This window comes from Peromyscus maniculatus, chromosome 1 (genome assembly GCF_049852395.1).
Source record: "Peromyscus maniculatus bairdii isolate BWxNUB_F1_BW_parent chromosome 1, HU_Pman_BW_mat_3.1, whole genome shotgun sequence".
NCBI lineage: Eukaryota > Metazoa > Chordata > Mammalia > Rodentia > Cricetidae > Peromyscus > Peromyscus maniculatus.
This window is the reverse complement of record NC_134852.1, coordinates 125,845,637-125,869,722: the sequence shown is the minus strand read 5'-3', so window position 1 is coordinate 125,869,722 and position 24,086 is coordinate 125,845,637. Positions and strand designations below refer to the sequence as shown.

At 38.4% G+C, this 24,086-nt stretch overlaps 1 protein-coding gene across 39 annotated transcripts in view; it reads left to right on the top strand.

The window, feature by feature from the left end:
* The window catches only part of Sox6 (SRY-box transcription factor 6), a 604,948-nt gene that overhangs the window by 348,784 nt on the left and 232,078 nt on the right, over nt 1–24,086 (top strand). Inside the window, exon 1 of one of the 39 annotated variants that reach the window (XM_076563584.1) lies at nt 11,977–16,115. The exons of the other annotated variants lie outside the window; for them this stretch is intronic. The gene's annotated coding sequence lies outside the window, so the exon portion shown is untranslated. Of the gene's footprint in view, nt 1–11,976; nt 16,116–24,086 lie in introns of those variants that run through there. 39 annotated transcript variants of the gene reach the window in all.

The window sequence follows — 24,086 nt, the reverse complement described above, 5'->3', positions numbered from 1 at the left end:
TGATATTATACCAAAATACCACACATACACATACACACATATATACACACACATGCATAATCAGATTTCAAGTATTGAAAGTATTAATTTTAATAAAGTGGGCTTAAAATACCTATAATTTTCATATCTGACAAAGTAGATTTTAATTGTTAAATGTATAGTTTCTTAGTTGTATAAATATATTTGCATTTTTATTTATCTTATAATTTCCATAAATTCCATAATTTCCATACATTCAAAATTTACATTTTTAGGATAACTAAAAATAAAAATTAATGTTTCAACAATAATAAATTATATATCTTTAAAATTAAAAATAGACTAAAAAACTGCTCAAACTCAAAGATTCTTATTATGGAAATATACTTTTTCCGTATCTGTTTTTTTAAAAAGGAAAAAAGTATGTGGTCATTTTAGCTTAAATACTTTATATATTTTATTTTGGACTTTATGTGAGGAAATTGGAGTAATTATACACATTTTATTTTCAGAATTGAATTTTATACTAAAACAAATAACTGTTATAATCATCTTTAACACAGTCTGTGCTCCATAATATTTCAACCGCAAACACTAATTAGTGTTGATTGGGTTTGGGATGGTTTGCATTGCTGCACTGACTTTCTTAAAATTTCATTGTGGGAAGCAATTGATCCAGAGCAGTCTCTAAGAAAATGACTGTATTGGGATTGACTTGGACAAAAGAAAGATTTTGTGTTTATATATGAACAGGTAATTTGTGTCCTGAGAAACTAATCTGTTGGGAGGGAGCCGGTTTAAAATAAGAGCATCAAAAAGTAGGGGTAGTCAGTCAGTCTGATATAGCTAGCTGCTATATGCATGAGAATCTCCTACTAACCCTGGATAATGGCCACTCCACTGGCAATTTCCCAAGAGTTAAACTTGTAAATGTATTTAAACAAACTTCACTGTTATTCTAGAATTTTACCAGTTTATTGAACAAGTAAAGCCCATGAGTAGCTAGCTGTCCTTTTTTTTTTTTCAGTAAAGACTCACAGCACAACTTTTAGAGAATTCAATGAGGTATAAATTGTCTCCTCAGCTTCATAGAAGAAATGGATATGAGTAGTTCTGTGCTTCGTGCCTGTATTTTATTGTGAAAGACGTCTATTGGTATATTGCAGCTAAAGTATTAGTTGAATTATGAGATACTGCCACTTAAATTTTTTTCTTGTAATTATTGTGCATTATTATATACCTGCATTCCTCAAATCAATAGTTTCATTTTCAATATGAAGGTACATGCATGTTTTATGAGTCAATATATGAACATTGATATAAATGGAAGTTCATATATGACATATAGATAAGCTGTGTGTAGAAGTTAATATATGTTGTGTATTTTAAAGTACACTGTGTGTTGTAATATATGCAGCTTATACAGGTAGTAACAGTACATATGACATGCTTGCATTTCAGATATTGTAACTTGCTTGAGTGTTAATGTTTATTTTTATAGTCGAATATAACTCAGTGGAGACACACATGGATTTCTTAGGATCTGGAGCAGGTATTTGTGGTTGCTGTGTGTACTTGGGAAAGCTACTTAATCTCTGAATCTTCTTGTAACATTAGGATATTATTATCATGTAATTGATACATTTAAGTACTATTTAACAAAGTTCAATAGTATAATACACTGAAATCTGACTCATGTATTATTGTTGATATTTTTGTTGTTATTGTTTTAAGAGTCTCTTTCTGTAGGCCAGGCTGGACTGGAATTCCCTATGTACCCCGGTCCAGCCTTGAACTTGAGATTACAGATGAGCATCATCCCACTTAAATACTCTGTTATAGGTATTAGCATGGAGTCTGTATTTGGTGTGGTCATCAAAAGATCTAGTAAAAATGTGTATGTTATTAACGGTTGAGAACCAATAAAGTTTTACTGTATTTAGAGATTTTGTCCATCTAATTCTGGTAAGGTTTAGTATTACTGGAGAAACCTACTAGGCAAACTATGTATATTTGTGTTGATAATGTAAAAAAACACATGGGTATGTGAGGATTTCTATATCACATGTAGATTCTCATTTCTTATTTCTTTGATACAGCACTCACATAGATCATTCAAATAATAGATACAAAAAAAACCTTTCTGGTGTAGCAGTTACACGGAGAGAGAGAGAGAGAGAGAGAGAGAGAGAGAGAGAGAGAGAGAGAGAGAGAGAGAGAGAGAGAGAGAGAGAGAGAGAGAGAACAGAGAAGAGAGAAGAGAGAGGAGAGAGAGGAGAGAGAGGAGAGAGAGGAGAGAGAGGAGAGAGAGGAGAGAGAGGAGAGAGAGAGAGAGAGAGGAGATTGAGATTCAGGAAAAGTGGCCCTGTGATGTGGCAATCCTCCTCTCTCCCTCCGCCTCCTCGCATCGTTCCTCCTCCCTCCCCTCTTGCTTGTATATGTACACAACCAAAACCAAAGGAAAAGTTAGGCCCTATAAGGGTTTGACACCTCAGATCCAGATTTTTATCAGTAGTTCTGTAGTCTCATTACAGCATTTATGTGTCTGACACTGAAACTTCTTCAGAATGAATGAAAGGGCCATCACTTAACTCTTGTTTGATGGTGGCTACGAGGAATCTTGTACTCTTTCTTCTTTGCTACTCTTTAGGAGCTAATTTTTCAGACTGTAAGGATGATTTAAATAAATTATAATTGAACTAACTACTGTTAACTCTAGAATGAATTTTGTTCTTTCTGAAATGGGTTTGATTTCTCTTCATGCATTGCCTTTGGACCAGAGAATGATGATATTAAAACAGAATATTAAGACCGACTGGTCTTCCAGCCAGTTAAGAACGGCATTTGAATGTTCCTACATATAGCCAGATAAAATGTGCACATCTTTTTGTTTTTAGAGAAGCATATCCAAATACATAAAGAATTCTACTGTAGTACAGATCCACGATCCCCTTGAAGTACCGGTGCAGTCAGTCACTTGGTGAGAAAGTAGCTCATGGTCTCTAGAGAAGCAGGACAATTTCATTTGTGGTTTTAAGCGAGTCATTGTTTCATTTGGAGAATGTAAAATCGGTGACTGGGCTTGTTCCCTTTGTAAAGGATTACAGTGACACACGGAAGCTTATGCGGGCTTCTGACAGATGTGTTGGCGGTTTGCCACAAGCTAAGGGTGCGGCCCTGACTGACAGCTTGCAATTATGTTATGATGAATGGTTCTGATGTGTGTTCAAGAGAAAACCACTTTCTAGAGAGTGAAAGTCATACATACGGTTCCTATAAAAATCAGCTCAAATAAAGTATGGTAACTTTCTATTTTGTTTTAGCATTTTGGTGGGCTAACCAATTTGCGCATTCCTTCTTCCACAGAAGTCTCTGTTTTTGATAAAGCAAGGATGAAATCCAATTTTTTTTGTGTGTATGTGTGTGTGTAAATGAATTTGATACCTTTTTTTGGCACCAGGAATACTTTATCTGCACTTTTGACAAAACTGACATGTCCAAGGAAATCTTTACCTCTCACATACACTTTTAAAATGCATATATGTTCCTTGGTGTGCTCCATAAGACTTTTGAGTCTAGCATTTAAAAAGAAGTTGCCTCTTTAGACCAACTAACTTTTCAATAAGTTTTGCTTTGTATTTCATTGAAGATACTGTGTTCAAATGATGTGGGAAAACCAAGTTTTGGATCATTCTGATCATCTCCACTCTTTTTTGATTTGATTATCTTAAGTCAAATCTGAATATGGCTTCTAGTGTAGATTTTTCTAGAGTTAATATACTTATTGGTATGGAGTTCTATTACTCAGTGATACTATGTTTAAAATATGTACCAATTAAATCAGCAGTTATTTCCCCCATGGATTAAGAAGAAGTTGATGGATTTTCAAAAACTAAGTCAAGTAAAAATATAAAATTAAGTTGAGATACAGGTTTTTTTTAAAATACTTAAATTGTGAAATTTGTTACTTATTTTGAAGAAAGTAAGTTTCAATTTGATTCTCTGAGAAGCTCAAAGCATGATCTTCTTGAGGTTAAGAAGGAGTCTCTATTAAGAATGTTAAGAAAGCAACACTGATGAAATTTCACTAAATGCAGTATTTACCATTTGAGTGAACATAGCAGAATAATTAATTAATTAACCTTGTCACGAAATCAGAATACAAGTAAGGCTTGAACACTACAATTTCCAAAGGTCATGGTAAAAAAGGGAAGAGTTATCATTCATTTACCCCAAATTTCTTAAGGTATATTATCATACTTCAGAGAGGCTAATTAGCATTCTATAGAACTGATATAATCCCAAATAAATTTCTTAAGAATTTAAATTCTTTCAGTTTTCAGTTTTACAGTAGCAAGCCTCTATCCTTTGGACTTGTTTCTCTCCAAGTTGCTTTGTATGGTTTAGGGTGTGCCATCTCTAGTATTTCGGTAGTGACCTTGCATTGTGACTGAAATTAATTCTTCCACAGTGAAAGGAGCGGGTGTAGCCACTGTAGCAATCTAGTTCCGGAATCCTACATTGCATCATCTACAGAACCAATGGGTGAAAAGTTCTGTAAGCTTGAGTTTAGCTCACAGCTGCCTTCCTTTCCCTCCTGGTACTGACTCATCATTTACCATTCAAACTTGATCTCATGCCTAAGAGCAGGAATGTGAAATCTTAGATCACTAGGATTTTCTGTCTAGGTTTCCATCTTTGGAGGCCTTTGAACTTCCCTTTCCTGTTAATTCTAAACCTGTATTACACCCTCAGTTGTTCATCTGTAAAAATGTTATCATTTAGGTCTTAGATCTTTATTGATAAGGTTGTTTGTAATTTTTATCTTTATCCAAGCTCAAATGGGTGAATATTGTTTTTATTTTCTAGTCTCTTTCTCTCTTTTTCCTCACCTTCCTTCCCCTTCCCCCATGATCCCTTCCCCTCCTCCTCTTTCATCTCCTTTGTTTTCCTTCTCACTTCATTCTCTAAACTTGATATTGAGGCTCCAAGGCCTCAGATCCTCAGATCTCCAAGTTCGTTTGAGTTTTACCTGGAAGAAGAACATTAACCAGTCCTTTTGCAGGTGCAAGTTAAAGCCTGCTGGAAACCTTGGCATCCCAGCTCTGGGCTCTGAGGAACCGATTCTAGCATACAGTGTTGATCAGATGGAGAGTTCAGTTGTGGGGAAAGTAGATTGTATTATTCTGAGTTGTACTGTAGGTCATAATTATTAGTGTTTATAGGACACACTCATTAGGCAATTATATCTTGTTGAGATATTTGAAACATATTTGTTTTTAACTTGAAAGCTTTCTGGTAGGTAATAATTAGATCCCATTTGGGATATTTTATTTAAATGAAAAGTACTTGGAGTAAACTGCACATTTTCTTTGCTTAAAACATTTTTTTTAAATCTTTTGACATTTTGGAAATAAGCTAGCTTAAGCAGTATCAGACACAGAGAAATCTATCTTTGTTAATGCCTGAGGTGGGGTGCCTAAACATTTAATCAGATTTGGGGAGAGAGTTTTCTGGGCGGCTCAGAAACTAATTCTTTGACTGATACTTTGGTGTTTTGTGATACTTACCAAACAAGTTCACAATGCCAGACACAACAACTGGGCTAATGTGCTTTTAGCACAGATGATCTCCGTGTGTGCCCTAATTAAGACCACAAAGTTAGACATTGGTAGAACTCAGGTTTCAAACCACACGAGTCCTTGCAAACCCAGTGTGAATCCCTGTGTGCTATGTAGTAAAACCGACTGCTGAAACTGACTGCCCAGGGAGTTTTCCAGCTCCCTCTCCCAGCTGGGAGGACAGGAAAACAAATGAACTAGCATTCTTTTTCCCCACCTCTGATCCAGGCAATGTTGGAGCCTTTGGAACAGTTACAGGTTGAGGATAAATGGAAGGTAGATAGTCTACTAAGAAGATTTATCTTTTGTTAAATACTTGTGGGAGAAGGAAAACTTCATTAAGCAATGTGATTCTCCTCCTCTTTTTTTTTCCAGGCAGGTTCTCACTTGTTGTTCTGGCTGTCCTGGAACTCACTGTGTAGACCAAATTCATATGATCTGCCTGCCTCTGCCTCCCTAGTGCTGGGATTAAATCTGTGCACCTCTATTCCTGGCTTGTCTGCTTCTTTCTTTCTTTCTTTCTTTCTTTCTTTCTTTCTTTCTTTCTTTCTTTCTTTCTTTCTTTCTTTCTTTCTTTCTTTCTTCCTTCCTTTCTTTTTCTTTCTTTCTTTTAAATATTTATTTATATGTGTATGGATGTTTTGCCTGCCTATATGACTGTGTACCTTGTATGTGCAGTGTCCACAGAGGAGGGTGTCAGATCCTCTAGGGCTGGAGTTATAGATGGTTATAAGCCACCATGTAGGTGCTGAGAAATGAACCTAGGCCCTTTGGAAGAGCAATCAGTGCTCTTCACTGCCGAGCCATCTCTGCAGCCCCCTTGTCTGCTTCTAAGAGGAGCCGATCCCCTAGTTTCTGTCAGTTTGGGTCACTGTCTAGCACAAAATCCTATAGTCTGGATGGCTTAAACAATAGGAAGTGTTTTTTTTTCTTTAGTTCCAGAGGCTAACATGTCCAAGATTAAGGTTCCTAGTGAGGTTCTTCCTGGCTGGCAGGTGCTCATGCTCGCCTGAGTCTTCATATGGCAAAGGGTGAGAGGCATAGGGGGATGGGGACAAGAAGAGGTCACTGGTGTCTCTTCTTTTGTGGGCACTCATCCCATTTGAGGGCCCCATCTTCAGGATCTCATCCTCACCTAACTCTCCCCCAAAATCCTTCTGTGTGTTCCATGAATGTGGGTGTCAAGGCTTCAAGCTGTGCAGTATTGGGGACACAAACAGTCCTAGTACACAGTCCTCCTGTCCTTGAGCATGGATTGTTTGGTGAAAACAGTATTTAGTTTCATTTCCTCCTAGAGTGTGTAATGACAGATAAGACATTATCTCTTAGATGAAACTCTTTTCTACCATACAGTTCGTGGTATATAAGACCTTAGTGTTTCTCAGTTGTATTTCATTTAATTTGAGTGGCACCTGAGGAAAATATGGCTTAGCCATATTTCACATGGCATAATTAAGTGATAAAATGTGTGTGTTGGGAATGTGTTAGGCTACAAGTATGAATAAACCAAAAAAGAAGAGAAAACAAACTATACAAATTCCAACACACTGTAGCTCAGAGGTATTATTAACAACAGCAAGAGGAGACAAGGGGTAGGTCAGAGGGGGAATTGGAGGGAGGAGGTGGTAGATGGATATGGTCAAAATATGCTGTATAAATATATGAAACTCCCAAAGAACAAATAAAAACATTGTTAAAAACAAATGGCTATTTAACTTTTTCACATAACAAACTGTCTGGAGAGGAGAGACACTACTGTTAGTATGGGAGGCTAATAATATAGGGACATGGTCTGCATACTTACAAATCTTATGGCCTTCCGTTAGCTGCAGTAGCCTCATAGTCTCGGAGTGGGAACAGAAAACAGTGCATGAATGAATTATTCTACGTGTTCCTCATTCTTTGCAGGGGAAGGGTAGAGGGAATCAAGACAAGGGAGCCTGTTCAATAGCCTCATTGCAGACGTTTCCCCTGTCTCGTCTAGAATTAGGTTATATGGCCGATTACCGCAGCTATGAAGGAGACAAAAGCAAATGGCTTGTTTGTCCAGCTTTTCTAATGGGAGGCAGTTGAGAAGGAAAGAGGTTATGAATGGGTTAGAAGTCTCTTACAGGATGAAATCATAGGTTCAGTCCTTTGATTTCATTTGCTCTCTATCAAAGTCTTAAGCTTTGCTGAAGCAGGTATTACTTATAATTTTTAAAAAAAATATGAACAGTTGTATTTTAGTATATTTTCAGGAAGAATTTTGGTACATTTATGGAAAATAGCAGAAACACACTTGGTGAACCTCAGTGAGGGCCTGAGGACAAAGGTTCTGGACTCAGACCAGGTTCAAATGTTGTTTCTACCACACATTAGCTGTTTGTTATCCAGGAAGTTTCTTGACTTCTCTGTAGTAAAATGCAAGTGCGATCACACAAGGATTTAACAACTGTAAATAATTATTAACAGTATGAGCAGAAAGAAGTTTCCCAGAGTTCAAGAATTGTGAAGTACAGTGTGAATACATTTATATTTATCAGTGTTTGAAGGACAAGATCTAAGACGATATTGCATATTCCAAGCAAACTTTAGACAGTACATGAGCAAGATTTAAAAACCGGGCTGTTTTAAAGAAAGCAGAAGGCATGCTTGGCTTCCTTGTAGCTAACAGCCCTTCTCCAGGTCTCTTCCTGTCCTGGCTATGCGTTCTTTAGCACCCACTTCTCTATAATCATGCTCACTTCCTTTCCATTTTTCAAACTGACACTTTGTATAAGTGATCTGAGGTGATAGGAGGAGAAAGAGAATTGATTAAATATTTGATTGAAATAACTCACAACAAGATGTTAATGACCAATTGGTTCATTAACTCTTCAAAGGAAGAGGTGGTTTTCTTCTGAGATGAGCTCGTATATTACAATGAATCCATAGTTTGTGTAACATATAAAGGGGATTTAAGAAAATGTGTAATAAAATAATCTTGATCTACAAAATAGAAAATGTTATAATAAACTCTTATGGACTGTTACTTAGGTTCTAAACACTTAAAGATTTTGCCACTCTATATTCATTTTAGCACTTATTTCCTCTTTCCCACGAAATAATAGGCGAGTTTAAAAAGTAAGCCTCAGCTTTCCAATCTCCTGCCCTACACGACGTTTGTACCATTGTGTTCTCATGCCAGGCGAGGTGCTTATTTGTTTCTAAGAGCTGGAAGTCTCATGCATGTTCTGTAGGTAATGAGTGACTCAGCAGAGACTCAGCTAACTTGGGTAACTGTGTAAAAGCACTTGAAAACAAAGGCATGGCTGTGGGCTTTGTATTAGGTCTCTAGGGATTGGCTTTTGGTTTGGGGCAACATGATGAGTGTAGCTCCTTAAATCTTACAATTTTTAGTTTATCTTTAACAAATTAAAAAATACAAAGAAGAGGGATAGTCAATTCTGTTCATCCCACCCAGAATTAAACATGGTCAATCTTTATGCATATTTGTTTTAGTTTATTTTGATAGAAAAATAAGTATAATTTAATTAGATATATGTATCTTTTGGAGTAAAAATTCAAAATAGAAAACTTTGAAGATAGAAGAGTCAAAGGAACCATTTAGAAACTGTATTCAATACCAGGTAGACATGATTCTTATGCATTCATAAAAGAATAGGTATGGGTGGATAGACACTGAGGTAAGATGGGAAGGCTTGTAAATGTGGGGTCATATTGTAGATGTGATTGTGCACAGAAATATTTTTCTTTAACTTTCATAGAAAAGAAAGCAAACTTGAGTGAAAGGAGTTGCTGAATTCTAAATAAATGTTTATTTCAATCACCAGAAATAATATTTGGTCAGATTCTCCTTCCTCTTTAAAACCAAGAGGGAACATTGTGAACAATTAGGTGTTTGACAGAACTAGCTGGCTTTCCTGCTACTTTCCATGCTGCATTTTATGTTTGCTCTACTCCTGCCTTGTCTGTGCTGACACCTTTCACACTATCTCCTGTGGTGGTCACACATCAGCGTTATTCCATAGCTACACGGCTATAATACCCATCACTACTCCTTTGAACACACCTCATTTCTTCTGACTTGGCTTCATTTTAATTGCCTGAATTGAGAACAATTAATTTTCCTTGCAGAAGCTTAAGGGAACTGTCCCCCGGCAAAAAGCTTGTTTTTTTTTTTTTTTAATTCACATTTGCATCTGTCTACCTTCTCTCTTCATATATGAATGACACATCTCTTTAGCATTATATTCTTGCTCAGGGGTGCTTTCTTCCTGGATTTCTGTGTATATTTCTTCTTTGCTGTTTCTTTGTTTTTCTTTCTTGGAAGTCAGAAAAAAAATTACTCCCCATGAGTGAGAGCAGAATGAGGTCAGGAGATCTCAGCTGAAGCAACCTGACTCTTATTTGGGCTGAGTTGTTTTCTCTGAGATTTTGTGCCTAACATCATAGTTCCATCTGTCCCAGGAAGAACAGATCAGGGTCCACCATTCCTTGAGGTGGACATTCTTAGTATCCTTTTCCACATTTATTCTGTAGACCCAAACGGTCATGTCCGTAAGCCAAAAGATCTGTTGGCTTTCTCTTCTCTGTTCCCTGCTAGTTTGCTTGATGCTTTAGTTTGGGCTGAAGATGAAAAGGCCACCAAAGCTCGCTTGTTTGCTTTCCAGATTTGTGATGATTAATGATAGTTCTTAACATTTTACTGATTCATCTACATCACTCCTGTTTCTTTCTTGGCTGTAAGTTTTTGACATGTTATGTTTAGTTGTTTTACTTTGCTTGTTTGCATATTCTTGGTGGGAAAACAAAAAAAAATAGACAAACAAACAAAAAACCCCAAGCCCTTGTTTATTTAATTAGTAATTGGGGAAACAAAATGTGTGACCTAGTTTTTGTTAAATATTTTTTATTAATTCTTTGAGGATGTCATACAATGTATTTTGATCACATTTACCTCTAACTTCTAGATGCACCCTTATCTCTCTGCTCCCTAACTTTGTATCTTTTTAAAAATAATTTGTTGACTCCAATTTGTGCTGCCCTTATACTTCTGTATGTTGAACCATCCACTGGAGTGTGTGATGTAGTTTTGCTATGTCTTGGTAATCATAAATCCACCCTCTTTGTGTTAGGAGAATATAATGCAGTATATGTGTCTAACATTTTTTGTTGTTGTTAAAGAAAAACATGATAATAAAAAGGTATAACAATATGATAGAGCAAGAAAGACAGGATATATTATTCAAACACAAATATAAAAATATCTCTTGAAACTATGCAGAAGGCCCATGAGATAGCTCAGTGTGTAAAGATGCTTGTTGCCAAGTCTGAGTTTGATCCCTGGGATCCACATGGTGGAAGGTGACAACTTCCTGCAAGTTGACTCGAGCCTGTCACCTTCACAAGCCATGGCACACATGTGTCCTATCTTCATGCACATACATATATAATGTAAAAACAAAGGCACTGAAGAACTCCTACTATCTGTTCTTGAGAAACAAGGCTGATATCTCTGACTTTTAATTGTGGGTTTTTCCTTTCCTCTTACACATTGGTCTTTAGCTGGAAATTTTCCTGTGTCCTGCCTGGTCCTGCAGCTGCTCAGACCCAAATAAACATACAGAGGCTTATATTAATTATGAACTGTATGGCCATGGCCAATGGCTCAAGCTTCTTGCTAGCTAACTCTTACAACTAAACTCAGCCCATTTCTATTAATTATAAGTTTCCACATGGTTGTGGCTTACCAGTATTTTCACATCTTGCTTCTACTGCCAGTGGGTCACAGTGTTGCTTCTATTTCCCCTTTCTTCTTCTTATCTGCTTGTATTTTCTGCCTGCTTCTAAGCCGCCTTGCCATAGGCCAATACAGCTTTATTTATCAACCAGTCAGAGAAACACATATCCACAGCATACAGAAAGACATCCCACAGCATTTTCCAGTTGATACTGCATGTGTTGAGGCTGTGTTATTAGGTGTGCAAACATTTAAAAGTATCAGTTCTCCATCCTATCATTGACACATTTTTTGTTATATCCTGTATCTTTCATACATTTGTCAGGAAATGCCCGTCCTTATCCTTATCTACCAGTAGCCTTTCCTCTAAACTTGACTTTATCTGATAAATTGGTCTTTGTAAAGATGTGTAGATATTTCCATAATCTTACTTTTAACCTATTTTTTTGTCTTTTACATTTTTTATGTGGATATCTTATGGCCAGCAAAAAGTCCAGACAGTTTCTTTCTTTCTTTCTTTCTTTCTTTCTTTCTTTCTTTCTTTCTTTCTTTCTTTCTTTCTTTCTTTCTTTCTTTCTTTCTTTCTTTCTTTCTTTCTTTTTAAGCAAGTTCTCTCTCCACCTTATTGAACCTCTTGCTTCTGCCATCCTGACTTCCATGTTACTGTCCTCAAGATTCTGGATGATTCTGTTTCTCCTCTTTTATAGGAGTACTGTGATCACACCACCACATCTGGCTCCTTTACATGGATTCTGGAACAGAACTCAGGTCTTAGGCTTGTGCAGCAGGCACATTTACTTGCTGAGCCATCTCCTTCCCTCTTTTTAATGTTGGTGTTGTATGTAGGTTTGTGGTCAGGTGGAATCACCCATTTTGACATTTGTTTTCTAAATGCACACTCACTATTTTATATTTCCTTTTCTATTTCTTTTAACAGGCTTTAAAAATAATTCCATTTCTCTCCTTTGTCGGATTATTAATTATGTCTTTGTGTTGTGATGAACATGCAGGTGTTTAATTTAACCATAGATTACCCCCAAGCTGTCAAACTATTCACACATTAGTGCAGGAACCACACAGCATCCTTCCATTTCCTTTTCTAGAGTTTGCCCTGATACTGTACATTTTAATTGTGCCAATTGTAGAAGTCCTACAATACATGTTGTATTCACTACTTTTCTTCTTGCTGTGAAGAAATGCCTGATGAGGAGAAACTTGAGGAAGGTTTATTGTGTCTCTAGTTTGAGGATTCAGCCCATCAAGATGAGAGGGGCATCTTTACATCAGGAAGTGAAGAGCAGTAGGTACCGCTGCTCATCAGGCCTCCCTCCTCTGCCTTTATTCAGTCTAGTCTCTTAGCCTGTGGGATGGTCCTACCCACATGCTGGATGGACTTCTCCTCCTCAGATGAACCTTTCTGGAAATAACACCACTGATGTGCCTAGTGTCAACAGTGTGTTTTCTAGGTGATTCTTCATCCAGTAAGGCCCACAAGATGAACCATCACTCTTTGGTGTGTGTGTGTGTGTGTGTGTGTGTGTGTGTGTGTGTGTGTGTGTGTGTGTGTGTTTGTAGTAAATTATCTTAAAATAATGACTAAATAGTAAGAGAGCATTCACACATAGCCCTGTTACTCCTAGTCCTGGCATCCTAAGTTCCACTGGGTAGATCCAAAGCCCCCAGTATAATTTTCTCCTACTTGAAGAATTCCCTTGAACATTTCTTGGCTTGGATATCTACTGCGACTAATTCTATCAGTTTTGTATGGTCAAAAGCATCTTATTTCATTTTTGCTTCTATAAGACATTTTTGCTGGGTATAAGATTTTAGGTAGGTTGTTTTATCTTTTTCTTTTACAATGTAAAAAATGTTGCATACTAGTCTTTGGACCTTCCTTATTTTCAGTGGAGAATTGGTACTCCTATGTGTTTCCAGGGAGTGCTGCTAGCTTGCCAGGCTTCTCCCTTTCAAGGTATATGCAGTGTGATTAGGGGTGTTCTTGTGTAGTAAGGGAACAATGTTCCTCTATTCCTCAGATGTGGATTTCACTGGGATTCTCACTGCATCATCATGTGGTTTTTATCTAGATATAGTTTTGCCTTACAGGTATTACTATCAATATTCTCAGGCCTCATTCCAGTATGCTGTTAAATCACTTGGAAACACTTTGATCCTTTCAGGTCTTGTTTTCCTTTTATGTTTTGTTTTTAAGTTTTTGCAATAGGACTAGGTAGCATTTATCTGTCCTAGAATAGATTTACCCCACTACAGCAGCAAACCTCCTCAAGTACGTTATAAGATGTCTATAAGTGCTGATGCTTTCCACTTTGGATACTGAGGGCTATTCCAGGTTATTAATTATGGTCGTTTCTTCTCATCCTTTCAGGTAGTTTTTCTCTGTCTTCTCTAATGTTTCTTTGTGCATGCTTCTGTTTGTATTCAGTATAATACTGCAGATGGTTAGTAGCTAGCTTTTTCTCTCTGTATGGTTCCCCTTCTCCCGTTCTTTGTCCTTCAAATTCCAGCCACCTCAATCTCTAGGAACCTGCAGTACTATCTCTCAGGAATGTAGGTAGCCTTCACCTGGGCTCTTCTTTTCTCTGCTAGGTAGTGAGTTAGACCAACTTTAGGGCATCTCTTAGGGAATACTATTCTCTTGTCATCAGGTAGTTTATCTGTGAAATCTTATTCATAAAGGTTTTTCCCCTTTGAACAAAATTTAGGAAACAAAGTAACTTCAGTGTCTACCATACTCAAAAGTGAAGTGGGTGAGGCACCCATACAAAATGGAATGCTACTCTAATGTATCAAGTTATTTAAAATTAAAACTGTGAAACACATTCTTTTGGTAAGCCTATGAAGAAAAGTGAAGAGAAGGATGTCTTTTGAGGAGAATGAAAATTGGCACAGTTATTTGGAATTGAAATGCACAGTGTTTCTAGGATCTGGCTCTGGCCTCCCTCTGGCTCCCTAGTCCCTGCTTGAGTTCAGATGAGACAGAGAGCATGGTGTAGGAGACAAGAGTCTATTGAGTAAAATGAAGCTCTCTCAAGGCTGACAGCAGCAATAGCCAAGGGAACCTCACACAGACTCTAAAACCTAGAAATGGCAACTTTCTCTAAGGGATACTTCCATGACCAGGTGATTGACAGGCCTGTTTAGATCAACTCTTAAGGGATGGGGCAGTGGTGTATCTTTGTTCTCTACCAGAAAGCTTCCAGATATATAGCAGCTTTAGAACCCTTGGTGCAATTCAGAATGTCTTCTCTTCAACTAGAGCCAGAGACACCCTTAGATCTGGTCCTAATCAGTAACCTGAATCCTATGGTTCCAGTTCCTGCTTTTCTAAACTGCTGGTTATGAGGGAGAACTTCATCCCCAACCGACACTCAAGACAGCTAATATCTAACCAGCAACCCAGCAACAGTGTATCTCAATGTTACATATACATTTTCTTGTGATCTATCAGAGCCCTCCATATAACTGACTCTAGAGATACCCCTGAAATGACTTAAGGATATACATAAAGTAAGTCACTGTGACATTAATGTCAAGCAGAGAAGCCTAAATATTCACACATCAGAATGATTGGATATATGAGGCAACAACCATGTTATATGGAATGGAATACCATGTAGCTGTATAAAAGGTTGAAGAGACTAAATTGACTTGGAGTTATTACTAGCATAATATAAATACACACACACACACACACACACACACACACACACACACACACACACACGGAGATTTAAGAAACACTGTATTGTGTACAAACAAGGATTAGCTGTTTGTACACATCAGCTACCAATCACATGGAGAGAAACAGAGGCTGTAAGGTAGAAAGTGTTGTGAGTGGTTTCATGGAGACAACAGGTATAAGTGGAATAGGACAGGTGGATATGGTGGAACAGGTGAGAGGAGATGGGCAGGGGGTGAGGCCACTGGGAAGGCAAGGTATGGGTGTCTTCCCTGTCTGTAGCTTAGCACAGTTTCGTATCACTGTGCCTGCTGGAACTATGTTACTCATTCGGAACACACAAGCAAATAGTGATGAAGAACCTGAATGGATGGAAAGAACAATGAAGAATGTTGTGGCATGAATCTTAAAAGGTCTTATTAATAAAAACCCCGGAGACAGATATTGGGGTGAAAGCTGAAAGATCAGAGGGATAGAACAAGCCAGCCACAAGTCCTTACCACTAGGAAATCCTCAGCCCAAGAGAGCTATTTCCTGTATCCTCACGCCTGTATACCTTTCTGTGCCCTGCCTTTTTACTTTCTCTCTTCACCCAGCTGTATCACTTCCTCTTTCTGCCCAGCTCTATCACCTCCTGTCTGTTTGTACAGACCTCCAGACCTCCATGTTGACTAGTGCTGGGATTAAAGGCATGTGCCACCATGCCTGGCTCCGTTCCCAGTGTGGCCTTGAATTCACAGAGATCTGGATGAATCTGCCTCCCGAATGCTAGGATTAAAGCATGTACTACCACTGCCTGATCTCTGTATTTAATATAGTGGCTGGCTTTTCCCTCTGATCCCCAGGCAAGCTTTCTTTGTTAGAGCACAAATAAACCATCAGCACAGATTGTGACTGTGCTGCAAATGCCATAGCTGCAGTGAAAGCATGGTGGGAGTGTGGGGCAGTTGAATTTTGACCTCAGTAACCATGGGTTAGTGAGCTTTTGCACTAGAGAGCCCAAATCTAAAGAGAAGAACCACGTAAGAACACACTCTCAAGAGACACACAACTATAATGCAGCTATGGACAGTTTAACATTTGAGTCTAGGTAAAGGATGAATAGAGGCTCTCCTTAACACCTTCTGCATGTGTGTGTTCAAGGTGAAAAACAAACAAACAAAGAAACAAACATCCAAGAAACCTTGGCCATAGTTTTGATATTGAAAAACATGTTTTCCTGATGAGTGTTAAAAAGATTTTAAGACTGTTGGCAGTTACTTAGACCTGTACTTCTGATATCCAGTAATTGTTGGAAAGGCCAAGTGTCCAGGAGCTAGTAACTGAGAACTTTAAGAACACAAATTGATAAACTACCAGGCACCCATGGACCATTTCTTCTTCCCTATCTGATGAATGGTTTACTTGAAGGCATATCAAGCATCTGCTCAGGTCTCCCAATCATTCCTCATGAAAGTTTGGAATAAGAGGCACAGAATGTGTCCTCTTTCCTTCGCACAGTGAAACCATAATAAGCTGAGTGCAATTACTCCTGGAATTTTGTTTTGGTCAGGAAGGCAGTAGGAGTGACTGGGACTCAGTATTGTGCTACGAAGTTATATTGAGAAGAACCTTAGGGCTCTCTGGAAACTATAAATTGAGGTGAAATCAAGACTGTTATTCAGTCTTTTAACTCTTGTTTAAGGCTCCTTCAAGTTTGTCATCACCTTGACTATTATTATTAATATTTTTTTACTGTTGTTATTCTCCACAGAAGCCACTTGAAATAAAACCCGATCATAGAATTCTCAGTTTACCTGCAAATGCATAAGCTTTGGAGTCTGAGAACTTTTTACAAAGAGTGTGTTAGGTGACTTCAAGGGAGTAAAGTCACCTCTCAGCAGATCTATTGACAGGACTTGTGTGTACAGGTGAGATGTGAGTGAGGTTTACAGTTTTCCAGGTATGGAAGCATCACACAGCCCCCAGAAATGTCTTTGTCCACAGCTAATTATTTTGTCATTTATGATTCCTACCTCCGAACTCCTCTCAGTACTTTGATCCTCATGTACCATTGTTCCTATCCTGGGAAGCTACGGCAGTTTCTCTTCCTGTGCTGATTGACAAGGGTCATTGACTGCAGCTAAGGCAATGCCTGCATATTTTTCTCTAAGAACTTACATGGAACGGGCTTTATATGTAAAAAGCATGGTGTTATCTGCTAACAGACCTGCTATAATGACTGTCCATCTATAGACACCAGAGCCTGTGAAATCCATGGCAGAACGGGTCCTGTGGCCCATGGGTTGCTGTTCTGTTCTGTACACATTTCACTAGTTTGTGGCTGTGGTCAACAGTTTACAGAGCTTGTACTCTGAGTCATCCTCTTTGCTTATGAGTGCACGTTGAGACCTATTCTTCAGGGTTTTGTTTCTTTAGTGATATCACATTTTAGCCTAGGCTTCTACCATTGACAGCAGAAGAGTGTTCTCTCCCCATTCTGATGGTGACTATGTAGCTTGAGCCTGTATATTTTACTGTGTTTTCTTATATACATTTAGACCATCATTTGAATCTTGACAGTTGCGTGACTTAGTGGTTCACTTGTTCATGTGCTGGATGTGTGGTTTCTGTGGTTAGAAATTGCTCAGTACTTTATTTGATGCACACCCAGATTCACAGCCATACAGAATTACCAGCATCTAACTTAGCCTGTAGCTGGATTCCCTTTGACACCACTAACTGTTGCCAAGTTTGAATAGGGGATTAAGAGGCACATGTAGTCCATCGTCAAGCTGTGCGGGGGAACTGTTGAAAGAGCCTTTGTGCTCTGTGTGATCAAGAGAACTGGTCAGTGTTTGGAATCCTTACAGGACAATAGTCAGTGGAGAATTTGTTGTCCTTCTTCCTGTTCTCTCTCAAAGAAAGAGAGAGGGGGATTTATTTAGTGTTCAGTCAGGCTTTCTGAGGCTTTAGCATTCTTCTTTTTCAAAAACATAATTTTAGCTTGGATTCTCCTTTCACTCAAAATGTAAACGTTGAAAACCAAGCCAGGTTAAAATTGAAAAAAAAATCATGTTCAGATAGAAGTTTTATAATCGCAATGATTACTTAATTTATTGTCTTAGCTCCGAGGAAGGGATTCTTTGAAGAAATAATGGACAGCTTCATCCTGCCATGAATTGTAAGTTTCCATTCATGTGTAGGTCATTCTCATATAAATAGGGTGCATTTCGTTATTTAGAAAAAAAATACAGAAAACTTTAGGCTGGAGGGTATGTTGTAGAAAGCATCCCTTCTGAGATGCAATGTCATGCATTTGCTCCTCAGATTGTGCCTCCCCATCCTAGGTTCTTCCCTGGGTCTCTCCTGCAGGGGCTGAGCATTTTGGATCTGTGGCACCCTTTCCATGTAGAACCAAACAACTGAAGTCTATGACAGCAAAAGGCAAGCAATTTCAGAAAGTCTAAAATTAGGTATGGTCATACATGACTGTAATCCCAGCCCTAGGGAGACAGAGGCAGGCAAGTCACAAGCTCAGTCTGGGCTCCATAGCATGAGTCTGGCTCAAGACATCAACAGCAAGCAAAACTAAAGTCTATGGAATACTGTCTGCCCATTCAGTGGATCCCCTGGAAGATCTGGACCCCAAAGCCCCGTGTCATTCATTCATTTTCACTACTCTAGGTTTGAGGCTTTAGTTATCTCCTATTTGTTATGCTGAACAGTAAGGGTATGCTTGAGAACAGCTGGATGGGCTTGTTATTCTGACAGAGGTTACTGACTGTCAGAGGAGCTCAATGATGAAGTAATTATAATAGTGCATTGGAAGTCATGATGTAGGCATGCTCTAGTGGAATATATCAGACACCCCTGAGGTAATGATTTTGATTTTTTTTTTGAGACAGGGTTTCTCTGTGTAGCTTTGCGCCTTTCCTGGAACTCACTTGGTAGCCCAGGCTGGCCTTGAACTCACAGAGATCCGCCTGGCTCTGCCTCCCGAGTGCTGGGATTAAAGGCGTGCGCCACCACCGCCCAGCATGATTTTGATTTTTTAAAAATTACACTTATTGTGTGTGTGCATGTGCATGTCACAGTGTGCATCTGGTCAGAGGATAACTTACAGGAATCAGTTCTCTGTTTCCATCATCTGGGGCATGGTCATCAGGCTAGTGGCAAGTGCCTTGAGCCACTGAGCCATCTCATTGGCTCAGACATGAATGTTAAATTGTCACTAAATCAGCAGTCTAGTTGGGTGAAAGAGTATGCTGAGGAGAATATACATGAAGTCCAAGGCAAGAGGACACTCAGCTGGTAGCAGCTGGTCTTTGGGGTGCTGAAAGAACATTTGTGTGAGAGACTTATATAGTGGAATGGATGGAGCCGTGAGTGCTGAGAATGGGTGGAGAGAAGAACGCCTTCTGGAACATGGAAGTCTCTGAAGCAATGTTAAAGATTTTGGACCTTACTCCAAGGTAAATGTTTGAGGATTTGAAATCAAAGGCTGGAGAAGCTTGTACCTTCCCTGGATTGCTCCATTCCCCTCCCCTAGAAGCAGAATAAGCTCACAGTGGCTTGACACTAGTCCCTCTCTAAACCAAGGAAAGAATACATTCTGTTCAAGTACCCTGGCCTATTATAGTACAAGTTTATTCTGATATAAATGTAAAGCATTTATTAATTTATACAGTTAATGTGTGTCTATATGAATGTGCATGTGTGTGCATGCGTGCATGTAGATATGTGCGTGTGCCACTGTATGTGTGGAAGACTACTTATGGGCATTTCTTCAGGGACCAAACTCCAGTAGTTAGGTTGGCAAGTGCATCTACCAGCTGAGCCATTTTGCCAGCTCACTATGATTTTTCTCATCTTATTCTGAGGAATTGTATTTGTCTATAGCCAGATGCCAGAAAACCTCTTTTTGCAATGGACAATAGTCATATCTGGCTGTTGGGTATTCTCAGACAACTGCTAAGTTAAACATTTCACCTCATAAGTAACTTTTCAAAATGCTATTTATTGCCATTCATAATATAAGCACACATTCCATAAGAATTTACCCAAATACAGTAATAATTGCTTGGTTTAAAGAAATGTATGTGCTTCATCTTAAGTTTGCCTTTCAATAAGCTTTTGCATACCTGCATTCTCTCATATGTATGCATATACTACCTGTAGCAATATCTGGAACATTGTAATATTCCAGAGGTTCCCTCATTCTTCCTCCCCACCATAACCTCTGCCAGACAGTTGGTCCATAGATGCATGTGCCTGTTCTTAGCCTCCGTGCAGATGGTGCTGGCCTCCCTGGATTTTCTTGTCGCTCGACAGTATGTCTCTGTGATGAGTCTTGGCTGTAGGGAGCTTGTTCCATTTTCTCACTGACATTCCATATGTGTTGGTTATCATTGATGGAACCCAACATTTAATAATTACATTTGTGATATACCTATGTGATAGTCCACTCTGATAATTTTCTTCTTATTCAAAATATTCTTGATTCTTTGCAGTCCCATCTGATAATATATAATTTTTTATAATTGTCAATTTCTAGAAAAAGGTTTTGGAATTTAAATTAGCATCTTTAGATCAGTTTGGGCAGGACATCTTAACATATTATAATTTTCAAAATCTGAGCACAACATCCTTCCATTTGTTTGGAGTTTAAGAATTTTATTTTATTGGGTTTTTACTAGATGCATAAGTAAAAATTCTGCATATTTTGTAAATTCATTGTTTTTATTTTTCAAATATATAGAAATGTATTTTATATTAACCACATAGTCAATGATCTTGTTAATATACTCATTGATTCTCATAGCTTATTTTAGGCTTACACTTATTTCCTTGTAGAGGATAAAATGGGAATATATTTTACTTATTTTCTCCTGTGCATTCTTAAGCTGATAAATACGTTTCACAGCAGTTGAGTGGGCAGGATGGGACATGCTCATTTAGCCTTCTTTCCCGTCATGTATGCAGCCTCCCCAGCCCAGCTGTTAACCTACCACATATCTATTATAGCTAGTGGACCTGTCAACATCATGGACTCCCCAAAGTCCACAGTCCACAAAAATTCCTTCTGTACATTCTGGGGGTTCAATGGTGTATCTGTCACTATGGCTGGTTTTACTGTCCTGACAGTCCTCAGTCATGCTCACTCATTCTCCCTTCTCAAGCAGCCCCTAGCAGCCACTAGTCAGCACAGTTTTCCCTTTTCTAGAATGTCTTATATTAAGAAATAGTGTGCAACCTTTTCCAGTTGGCTTCTTTTACTTGGTATTATGGTATACAATTAAGTTCCCTCTATGTATCTTTGTGAATTGATGACAAAGTTATTTTTAGTGTTGAATAATATTCCACTGTCTGGATCTACCACAGATTATCCATCCACATGTCAAATGACAGCTTGACTGGTGCCCAGTCTGGGCATTTGAATAATGCTGCTGTAAACATTTATGTGTAGGTTTTGTACCATATCTAAGTTTTCAGTTTGTGGGGAAAAAAACCTAAACCATGTTATTAGAGAATGTTTGGTGTGGGCACAAACTGTCTCATGTTACTACACTGGCTATACTACTATATATCCTGTGCCACACCCTGCTGCATTTGGTGTTATGGCCTCAGTTTTGGCCATTCTGATAGGTGTGAAGTGCCCATCTCAAGCCCCCGTGGCAAAGATACTGAACATCCTTCCATATGCTTACCATCTGTGTTTTTCTGTGGTGTCTTTTCAGGTAACTAACTTTGGCACTTGACATTGTATTGTATGTTTTCTTATTGTCACCTTAAAGTTCTTTGTGTGTTTCCAGTAACATTCCTGTATCAAAAGTATTTAGCAAATATTTCTCCCACTCTAACTTATTCTCAGTTTCTCTTAACTGCTTTTGACGGAGCATCATTCTTTCAATCTTGAAGACGAAAATTGAGCTTTCCAAAGTTCAACTTGTCATTGACTTTTGATTGTGTCTTTGGTATCCTGACCACAAAGTCATCATAACACAGTCATTTAGGCCTACGGTTCCCATGCTGGCTTCTGTGAACTTAGTTGTTTTGTGTGTTGCACTGAGGACTGCCATCTAATCCTAGTTACATTTTATCATGAGTGTGAGGTTTGTGTTTAGATTTATTTGTGTGTAGATGTCCAGTAGTTCCAGCTCCATTTATTGAGAAGTTTTATCTTTTCTCCCTTCTTGCCAGATCCTCAGCTGGTCTTGTTTCCTCAGACTGGAGGCCTCTGAGTCCTCATCCAGAATGGGTCTCAGCTGAATTGCTGCTCAAAAGCCTGAATGCTTAACCAGGCCAAATGCTTAACCAGCCAAATGCTTCTAGTTTCTGGTCCTCACGCCTTATATACCTTTCTGCTTTCTACCACCACTCCCTGGGATTAAAGGCTTGCTTCCTGGGATTAAAGGCATGAGTCACCATGCCTGTCTGTATCCTTGAACACCTGGATTTCTGCCTCTGGAATGTTATGATTAAAGGCGTGTGCTACCACTGCCTAACCTCTGTGTTTAATATTGTGGCTGTCCTGTTCTCTGACCCCAGGTAAGTTTATTAGGGTGCACAATATTTGGGGGAACACAATACCATCACACCTCTGACTGAGCTCTCCTTCAATTACAAGTTGGTTATAGGCTCTTTTGTGTCTCCCTGCAAACTTTAAACTTAACTTGATGTTGTTTAGAAAGTAGGTTGGAATTTTAATTGGGACCGCACTCAATCTACAGACCAGATTGGAAGAACTCAACATGTTGGTGATATTGAGTCCTTCAGTCTCTAAAAATGGAATTTTTATTTTAATTTATTTAATTCTAATTTATTTAATTACTTTTTGATATCTTTTATCGGAGTCTTAGAGTTTTTCTTATATAAATTTTGGACATACTTTATTAGATTCATACCTAGATACTGCATTTTATGGTGATACTAAAGCAAACTGCAATGTGTTTTAAATGTCAGATCCCACTTGCTACTGATAGGAACATACTTGATTTTTTTGTGTATTTATCTTCTATCAGCTTTGCTGTAGCCACTTAATGAAAATTCATGCGGATTTTATGCTTTGGTCAGTATTTTGGTATTTTCTACACAGATGATCAATTTATTTCATTATTCAAACTCTTGTCCATCTTTTATTTTCTTTTTTGTCACATTCATTGACTGGGACCTGCAGTCTGGCACTGAAGAGCAGCAATGAGAAGGGGCATCTGTAACTTGTTCCTAGTCTCCCTGGGACAGACTTGAGTCCCACAGCTCTTAAGTATGTTATTAGCTGTCTTTCTTTTTAAGATGCTCTTTATGAAGTTGATTCTTGTCAATTTTAGCAGGAATTGGTATGTAACTCTTTTTCAGGTTACTTTTCTTTGTTTATTGATATGATCAGGTGGTTTTTCCTGCTTTAACTTGCTGATGTGATTTTAAATGATTGTTTCTGAATCTTGAATCACCCTTTGCTTACCTTGGACAAATCTCACTTGATTGTTGTATATGATTCCTTTCAAGCATTGTTGGATTTGAATTGATAGCGTTTGGGGTTATAATTTTCTTAGAATACCTTGGTTTGGTTTTGGCATTTGGGAAATGCTGTCCTATACAATGAGCTAGGAGACTTTCTGTTTCTACCTTCTGAAAGGAATGATGTAGAATTGGTATCATTTCTTCCTGAAATCCATGATAGAATTCACCCATATCTGGTGCATCCCGTTCGGTTTCTTCAATGGATATAGATATAGGCCTTCAAGTCCTCTCATTGCTTTCTAAAGTTTTAGCAGATTGTGTCTGTTTACTTATTGTGTCCTGGTTCAGCTAGGACAGGTAATACATGTGTGGCTAAGGAACTTTAATGACATTCCTCTATTCTCCCTTTATTCATTGCAGGATCTGCAACAATGTCTTTCTTCTTCCTTTCTGATCTTAGTGATTTAGTAAGTTCTCTCTTACTCTTTGTCTGTCTGTCTGTCTCTGTCTGTCTGTCTCTCTCTGTCTCTGTCTGTCTCTGTCTCTGTCTGTCTGTCTCTGTCTGTCTCTCTGTCTGTCTCTGTCTGTCTGTCTCTGTCTGTCTCTCTGTCTCTATCTC